Raw genomic sequence first — 9,900 nt, 5'->3', positions numbered from 1 at the left:
ATATGTGTTAGCATACGGTATTTGTTTTACTCTTTCTGACGTACTCCACTCTGTATGACAGACTCTAGGTCCATCCACCTCATTACAAATAATTCAGTTTTGTTTCCTTTTATGGCTGAGTACTATTCCATTGTATATACGTGTCACATCTTCTTTATCCATTCATCTGTCGATGGACATTTAGGTAGCTTCCATGTCCTGGATATTGTAAATAGAGCTGCAATGAACATTGTGGTACATGACTCTTTCTAAATTATGGTTTTCTCAGGGTATATGCCCAGTAGTGGGATTACTGGGTCGTATGGTAGTTCTATTTTTAGTTTTTTAACAAACCTCCATACAGTTCTCCACAGTGGCTGTATCAATTTACATTCCAACCAACAGTGCAGGAGGGTTCCCTTTTCACCATACCCTTTACAGCATTTATTTTTTCTAGATTTTTTGATAATGGCCATTCTGACCAGTGTGAGGTGATACCTCACTGTAGTTTTGATTTGCATTTCTCTAATAATTAGTGATGCTGAGCATCCTTTCATGTGTTTGTTGGCAATCTGTATATCTTCGGTGGAGACATGTCTATTTAGGTCTTCCACCCATTTTTGGATTGGGTTGTTTTTTTTGATATTGAGCTGCATGAACTGCTTGTAAATTTTGGAGATTAATCCTTTGTCTGTTGTTTCATTTGCAAGTATTTTCTCCCATTCTGAGGGTTGCCTTTTCGTCTTGTTTATGGTTTCCTTTGCTGTGCAAAAGCTTTTAAGTTTCATTAGGTCCCATTTGTTTATTTTTGTTTTTATTTTCATTTCTCTAGGAGGTGGGTCAAAAAGGATCTTGCTGTGATTTATGTCATAGAGTGTTCTGCCTATATTTTCCTCTAAGAGTTTTATAGTGTCTGGCCTTACATTTAGATCTTTAATCCATTTTGAGTTTATTTTTGTGTATGGTGTTAGGAAGTGTTCTAATTTCATTCTTTTACATGTAGCTGTCCAGTTTTCCCAGCACCACCGGTTGAAGAGGCTGTCTTTTCTCCATTGTATGTTTTTGCCTCCTTTGTCATACATTAGGTGCCCATATATGCGTGGGTTTATCTCTGGGTTTTCTATCATTGATCTATATTTCTGTTTTTGTGCCAGTACCATATTGTCTTGATTACTGTAGCTTTGTAGTATAGTTTGAACTCAGGGAGACTGATTCCTCCAGCTCTGTTTTTCTTTCTCAAGATTGCGTTGGCTATTCAGGGTCTTTTGTGTTTCCATACAAATTGTAAAATTTTTTGTTCTTATTCTGTGAGGAATGCCATTGGTAGTTTGATAGGGATTGCACTGAATCTGTAGATTGCTTTGGGTAGTATAGTCATTTTCACAATGTTGATTCTTCCAATCCAAGAACATGGTATATTTCTGCATCTGTTTTTGTCATCTTTGATTTCTTCCATCAGTGTTTTATAGTTTTCTCAGTACAAGTCTTTTGCCTGCTTAGGTAGGTTTATTCCTAGATATTTTATTCTTTTTGTTGCAATGGTAAATGGGATTGTTTCCTTAATTTCTCTTTCTGATTTTTCATTGTTAGTGTATAGGAATGCCAGAGATTTCTGTGCATTGATTTTGTATCCTGCAACCTTACCAAATTCATTGATTAGTTCTAGTAGATTTCTGGTGGCATCTTTAGGACTTTCTATGTATAGTATTATGTCATCTGCAAACAGTGACAGTTTTACTTCTTCTTTTCCAATTTGGATCCCTTTTCTTTTTCTTCTCTGACTGTCGTGGCTAGGACTTCCAAAACTATGTTGAATAAGAGTGGCAAGCGTGGACATCCTTGTCTTGTTCCTTATCTTAGTGGAAGTGCTCTCAGTTTTTCACTGTTATGATCTTTGCTGTGGGTTTGTCATGTATGGCCTTTATTATTTCTCTATACACATTTTCTGGAGAGTTTTTGTCATAAATGGGTGTTGAATTTTGTTGAAAGCTTTTTCTGCATCTATTGAGATGATCGTATGGTTTTTATTCCTTAATTTGTTAATATGGTGTATCACATTGATTGATTTGTGTATACTGAAGAATCCTTGCATCCTTGGGATAAATCCCACTTGATCATGGTGCATGATCCTTTTAATGTGCTGTTGGATTCTGTTTGCTAGTATCTTGTTGAGGACTTTTTCATCTATGTTCATCAGTGATATTTGCCTGTAGTTTTCTTTCTTTGTGATATCTTTTTCTGATTTTTGTATCAGGGTGATGGTGGCTTCATAGAATGAATTTGGGAGTGTTCCTCCCTCTGTAATTTTTGGAAGAGTTTGAGAAGGATTGGTGTTAGCTCTTCTCTAAATGTTTGATAGAATTTGCCTGTGAAGCCATCTTCATCTTCTGGACTTTTGTTTGTTGGAAGAATTTTAATTACAGTTTCAATTTCATTACTTGTGATAGGTCTGTTTATATTTTCTAATTCTTCCTGGTTCAGTCTTGGAAAATTGTACCTTTCCAAGAATTTGTCCATTTCTTCGTGGTTGTCCATTGTATTGGCATATAGTTGTTTGTAGTAGTCTCTTATAATCCTTTATATTTCTGCAGTGTCAGTTGTGATTTCTCCTTTTTCATTTCTAATTTTATTGATTTGCGTCTTCTCCCTTTTTTTCTTGACGAGTCTGGCTAAGGGTTTATCAATTTTGTTTATCTTCTCAAAGAACAAGCTTTTAGTTTTATTGATCTTTGCTATTGTTTTCTTTGTTTCTATTTCATTTATTTCTGCTCTGATCTTTATGGTTTCTTTCCTTCTACTGACTTCGGGTTTTCTTTATTCTTCTTTCTCTAGTTGCTTTAGGTGTAGGGTTAGATTGTTTATTTGAGATTTTTCTTGTTTCTTGAGGTGAGATTGAATTGCTATAAACTTCCCTCTTAGAACTGCTTTTGCAGCGTCCCATAGGTTTTGGGTCATTGTGTTTTCGTTGTCATTTGCTTCTATGTATTTTTTTATTTCTTCAGTGATCTCTTGGTTATTTAGTAGTGCACTGTTTAGCCTCCATGTATTTGTGGTTTTTACAGTTTTTTTTCCCCTGTAATTGATATCCAATCTCATAGCGTCGTGGTCAGAAAAGATGCCTGATATGATTTCAATTTTCTTAAATTTTCCGAGGCTTGATTTGTGACCCAAGATGTGATCTATCCTGGAGAATATTCCGTGTGCACTTGAGAAGAAAGTGTATTCTGCCACTTTCGGGTGGAAGGTTCTATAAATATCAACTAAGTCTATATGGTCTACTGTGTCATTTAAAGCTTGTGTTTCCTTATTTATTTTTTGTTTGGATGATCTGTCCATTGGTGTAAGTGGAGTGTTAAAGTCCCCTACTATGATTGTGTTACTGTTGATTTCCCCTTTCATGGTTGTTAGCATTTGCCTTATGTATTGAGGTGCTCCTACGTTGGGTGCATAAACATTGATAATTGTTATATCTTCTTCTTGGGTTGATCCCTTGATCATTATGTAGTGTCCTTCTTTATCTCTTGTAACAGTCTTTATTTTAAAGTCTATTTCATCTGATACGAGTATTGCTACTCCAGCTTTCTTTTGATTTCCATTAGTATGGACTATCTTTTTCCATCCCTTCACTTTCAGTCTGTATGTGTCCCTAGGTCTGAAGTGGGTCTCTTGTAGACAGCCTACATATGGGTCTTGTTTTTGTATCCATTCAGCCAGTCTGTGTCTTTTTGTTGGGGCATTTAATACATTTACATTCAAGGTTATTATTGATATGTATGTTCCTATTGCCATTTTCTTAACTGTTTGGGGTTTGTTTTTGTGGGTCTTTTTCCTCTCTTGTGTTTCCCTCCTAGAGAAGTTTCTTTAGCATTTCTTGAAAAGCTGGTTTGGTGGTGCTGAATTCCCTTAGCTTTTGCTTGGCTGAATGCTTTTGATTTCTTCATTGAATCTGAATGAGATCCTTGCTGGGTAGAGTAATCTTGGTTGTAGGTCTTTCTCTTTCATCACTTTAAGTATATCCTGCCACTCCCTTCTGGCCTGCAGAGTTTCTGCTGAAATATCAGCTGATAACCTTATGGGGATTCCTTTGTATGTTATTTTTTGTTTTTCCCTTGCTGCTTTTAATATTTTTTCTTTGAATTTAATTTTTGTTAGTTTGATTAATATGTGTCTTGGTGTGTTTCTTCTAGGGTTTATCCTGTATGGGACTCTCTGTGCTTCCTGGACTTAGGTGACTATTTCCTTTCCCATGTTTGGGAAGTTTTTCACTATAATCTCTTCAAATATTTTCTCAGACCCTTTCTTTTTCTCTTCTTCTTCTGGGACCCCTAGAATTCGAATGTTGGTGCATTTAGTGTTGTCCTAGAGGTCTCTGAGATTGTCTTCAATTCTTTTCATTCTTTTTTCTTTATCCTGCTCCTCAGCACTTATTTCCATCATTTTGTCTTCCTGCTCACTTATTCATTCTTCTGCCTCAGTTATTCTGTTATTGATTCTTTCTAGTGTATTTTTCATTTCAGTTATTGTGTTGCTCATCTCTGTTTGTTTGTTCTTTATTTCTTCTAGACCTTTGTTAAACATTTCTTGTATTTTCTCAATCCATGCCTCCGTTCTATTTCTGAGATTCTGGATCATCTTTACTATCATTACTCTGAATTCTTTTTCAGGTAGATTGCCTATTTCCTCTTCATTTATTTGGTCTTGTATGTTTTTACCTTGCTCCTTCATCTGTGACATATTTTTTTGCCATCTCATTTTTTTTTCTTTTTTTTATGAGTGGGATTGTTTTCCTATCTTACTGGTTGTTTGGCCTGAGGCTTCCAACACTGGAGTCTGTAGGCTGTTGGGTAGAGCTGGGTCTTGGTGCTGAGATGAGGACCTCTGGGAGACTCACCCCAATGAATATTCCCTGGGGTCTGAGGTTCTCTGTTAGTCCAGTGGTTCAGACTTGGAACTCCCACTGCAGGAGCTCCGGCCCAACCCCCTGGCTCGTGAACCAAGATCCCACAAGCTGAGCGGGGTGGCAAAAAAAAAAAAAAGGAAAAAGGAGAACAATAACAAAGTAAAAAATAAAATTAGGTTAGGAAACTAACAGCTATGTTAGAAAAAAAATAAAAATAAAAATATAGATGAAACAACTACAGGAAGGCAAAACAGAAGCACAATAGTAAAAAAGAGGAGGGGAGGAAAAAAAGGTGGAAAAGGCCTTGACTGTAGAGGGTGGGGCCTAAGCAGGAGTGAGCTTTGGGTGGTGGGCAGGGCCTATACTTAGGACCCACGGGGCTGGAAAAGGCCTGGCGGGTGGGGGGGGGGGCTCTGGCGGGTGGAGCTTAGGCTCAACGGAATAGAAGGGGCCCAGGTGTGCCTCCCACCAGGCAGGGTACCCCACCTGGGAGCCCAGCAGGCTTCCTGGGCTCGAGTGGGCAGGGTAAGCACCCTCTGCTCTTCTCCTGCTCCTCTTGCCTGCCTCTCTTGATCTCCCCGGCCTCCCTCCTATGTCCCCAGGACCCACGTGGCCTGGAGTGGGCTTTGGAGGGCGGGAGATCAGCCTGAGACCTCAGCAGGTTCCCCAAGCCCGAGTGGGTGGGGCAAATGCCCTCTGCTCCTCTGGTCCTGGAGGGCCCCACCCACCTGCCTCTCCTGTTCTCTCCTGGCCTCCCTCCTTCGCCCCCAGGACAAACCTGGCCCGGAGGGGACCTCTGAGGGCGTAGGACCTGGCTGGAAAGCCAGGCAGACTTCCCCAGCTGATTGGGCAGGGGAAACGCTGGGCCTGCTCCCCCCTGATCTGAGCCCCTGAGGGTCCCTCCAGGCATGGGAACCCCTCCCCCACTCTCAGCCACCCCTCAGGGGCACCAGTCCTGTCTGGCCTCCACTTCTCCTCCTCCCTCAGTCCCCCTACAGGTTCACTTAGGGGTTCTTCCCATCTCCTTGGACATTGGGGTCCTGCACCAGCGTCCGGCAGACACCTTAGTTGTGGGGAAACGTGAACTCTGCATCTTCCCACACTGCCATCTTGACTCTGAGAGCCCCCACTACCACAGTGCTCCCTTCCCATGGACAGGAGACTTGCCTTTTCTGAAGCAGGTAAGGAGAGAAATCCAGGGCTAAGAGGAACGGCATAGAGAACTTCTCCATGAGGCACAGCAAAAGCTTGTTTAGGGATGCCCAGTCTTCAACAGCTGTTCCAAGTGGACTAGATTAAGTTTCCACTGAGCAGCATCTACTCAAACATTGAAAGCAGTGTTCTGTTTAGCTATGGCTATGTAATCAGCCACCCCAAAGCTTAGTGGCTTAAAATAATTTATTAATTTGTCTGACAGTTCTGTAGGTTAACAAGGCTCAGTGGGTGGTAATCACTTACACTATCTCATCCTGCAGTCAGATGGTAGCTGGGTTTGGAGTTGTCTGCAGGCTTAATTGGGCTGAAAGTCCAAGATGGCTCATTCACAAGGCTGGCAGTTGATGCTGGCTGGGAGCTCAGTTGGGGCTGTCCATTGGAGCCCCTGTGTGTGTCCTCTCCATGTGGCTGGGGCTTCTCACTATGTGGCAGCTGCGTCCTAAGGGGAAGTGTCCAAAGAGTGAGTGTTTCAAGAGCCCTGGGAAGGAGATGCAAAGCGTCTTATCACCAGCTTCAGAAGTCACACAGTGTCACTTCTGCCATATTTCATCAGTCAAATGCAAGTCACAGAACCCGCCAGATGCAAGAAATCAGGAGTATACAGAGCATAAATAATGTAAGGCGTGATTCACTGAGGGAGTCATCTTTGGAAACTTAATACCACAGGTAGCATTGGTGAGGCTGGTCCTTATTTCACAGCTCCTTTCACATGTGGGTTTTTTTTTGTTGTTTTTTTTGTTTTTTTGTTTTAAGAATAACTCATCTCCTCTCCCTTCAGCTTTCCCCAAGGTAAGATATTAATGAGATCATATTTGAACTCCCTGACAAACTAATACTTCCTTATAAAGCATACTATTATTATCAGCCTTCCTGATCGCTCCCACCTGGATTCCCCAGAAGACAGGATAAGGGACGATATTGCACATATCTCAACAACAAACAAAACTTCATTAAATCCATTGAAATAGCACAGACATTCAGATTTAGCACAGATTAAATCCTATTACCAACAAATTACATTGAATTGCCTCCCAAAATCTGTAGAACCAGATGTTTTCCAAGCCCTACTTCCTTTAGGCAAGCACCCAAAGTAAGCAATGTGAAGGACTATCAAAGAATTAGAACATCCCCTGAGATTTGTTAGGATGGGATTTGACCCATTTTCTTTTAGTCACAGGTTCAGGCATCTTAAAATGAGAAAGAATAAACTTGCAGGATTTGTGAGTGTGAGTTGGCTGAGAAATGGGTCTCATTTAAATTGTATAAAATGCATCCTGATGCTGCTAGCAGGCACCCCTTCCCAGCCCTGGGGGATTCCCACCAGATCCTCTGGTCAGCATCTGGGGAGCTTGCTGTGCAACAGCATGTCTGACACCCCACTCCAAGTCCAGAATCTTCCCCAGGAAAGAGGGTAAACTCAAAATAAAGGTTAAGGGTTTCAGACCATGTAAACTTCTGGGGTAGCAGCAGAGATGCTGGCATTGCACAGCATTTACACACTTCTCTATGTTAAGCCTCTGCTTTTGTTTTTTCTGAATATACACATTTCTTAATATTTTCCTGCTTACTTCTCCTGAACGGCCCTAAAAGCAGGCATTAGGGTTAGGCCAGGTGTTCAGCCACCCAGGACTGCTCCTGCAGACAGCAGTCGCTCTCCCAATGCAAACTCCCCTAAAGCCCTGTGGGCCTGCCTTCCACACACACCACCCCCCCACCAGCCTTCTCCTAATGACTCCCAGTTCTCATTCCAGGAGACAACTTTCCTTCCGCATTAGAGGTCGCAACATCCCAGGCATTCAGTTCCAGCCCACAAAGATCTCTACCTTCCTTCCTTCCCTTTTGTCAGTGTACAGTCAGGCCAAGGGAGGAGCAGTGAGCACATGAGCACTGGCTGGAGGCCTATCCCATGGTTTCTAGAAACGCGACATACCTAGAATTGGAGATCCCTTGTGCTCTTAAGCAGGGTACCATTTGTTCAGGCATTCTTCATGTTTCCCTCCCTCCCAAATGCATCCATTTCTGCCCCTTTGCCTTTTTTTGCTAAAGAATGCTGTCCCCTACCTGACCCCCACCCCCCCCGTCCACTGCCAAAGTAACCTCACTCAAGCTGTAGGCAGCTCCTAACCGACCCCTGCGTCTTGGCTCACAGTTAGAGCCCAGGTGCTCTGCACTGCTGATGTCTCGTTTTCTTCTGATTTTGCCTCTCTTGCAATAAGCATAGGCTGGGAACCTGCTGAAGTGCTGGAGATTCTGCTGAATTCTGGGATCCAGAGTGAACAGTACCATACAAGAGGAGGCAGCGCTGGGGACAGTCCTTACCCAAACTGGGCATGGGCTTTTGTGTGGGTTCATCTTGCCCATCCCAATAGATTAACCAGTAAAAATCAGGCCTTCTCCACACCAGCCAGCACAAGGCTTTGCCCAGAGTGGACATTCAGTATTAACGACCAGGGTGCTGATGGTCCCAGGAAGCACCCTTAGGCCAGAGGCTCCCTCTACTTCTACGAGGACCCCAAGTGCCGGGATTGGGTTAAGAAGCCCCTAAAGAGCTACCTGGGAAGAGTGTCCTTAACTCCCATGATATGTCACACAGGGAGGGTTCAACCAATTTTAAAGTCCATGGCCAGAATTTGTTTCTAGTAGCTTAAGTCTGCTTGCTTAAAGGATAAACTTCATTTTTACAAGTTGGACAGATTCAAGATCATCCGTGTGTAACGACCCTCTTTCTTGCTTGCACTGGAATACTCTTTCTTGAATGGTGTAGTGTCAGCAATCCTGAGTGTGGTGGGCAGCCTGCAGCCTCTCCTGTGAGGCCTGAGCCCATAGGAGGGTAGACATCAGTGATGTACCATTAATCTTTGACAACAATTAATCATTGCAGAGATTAACTTTTCTCAAATTCTTTATTTTTTTTAAACATAAATCTGCCTATTTTCTTGGGAACCTGAGCTTGTGAACATTGTGTTTATATGCATTTGGGAAGGAAAGGCTTGGGAATCACGCCTTAAAGATGACCTTATGCTCAAGGTACCCACACAACCACTGAGAACCACCACAGTGCCTCACTGGAAGTGTTCACATTCCCTCTGTGAGGAGGTGGAAGCCTGACAGGTCTTCACGTCACTTGCCTAAGGAATTTTCTGCCTCTCCCCAGTTTTTTGCCTCTCCCCAGTGTGACGGAGACTTGGCGTGCTAGCCTCAGGGTGCAGTGGGAAGCTTGCCTTTTTAAATTGTCGTTTTATTGATCGTGATGTATGCCAGTAATTGCGTCTTCTGCTTTATGTATTTTAATTACTCACCTTTTTTTCCCTCTGTCTTGAAGTCTCTGGGTGATTGGATCACCAAGGGTGTAACTTCAAATAATCCTAATAAAGAAATAAATCTGTTATGATGTTGGCAAGTTGACCCTCTTTATTGGAGCAGCTCCAAAATGAAAATCAGTCTGAAGAGATGCTGCTTGTGGAAGCAGAGTTCTTGTCTTCGCTGGGTTTCAGGACTGTGAGTGGGAATTGCTCCAAGATGCACACATTGAGCAAAGTAAGGCCGGCTGCAGACCTGTGGGCTGTGGTGTGTAAAGATGTGTGTGTGCACGTGTGTGCTTTCATGTGTGCACAATCCGGGCACGCCTTTCTCAGAGACAGGAACAACAAGGCTGCTTGCCTTTATCTGGACAATGGGACACATTCCAGGATGGGAAGCATAATTCAAAACAAAGATCTGCTCTCCATGTTCAAAAGGAGCTGCTGTATTTTCAGAAAACGTTCTTCTCTCCTAACTTTCCTTGTCTATTCCCTGCATGCTGTAGG

The sequence above is a fragment of the Balaenoptera borealis genome (assembly GCF_965194805.1).
Source record: "Balaenoptera borealis genome assembly, chromosome: 2".
Taxonomy (NCBI): domain Eukaryota; kingdom Metazoa; phylum Chordata; class Mammalia; order Artiodactyla; family Balaenopteridae; genus Balaenoptera; species Balaenoptera borealis.
The sequence above is the reverse complement of the archived record's forward strand: the minus strand, read 5'-3'. Positions refer to the sequence as shown.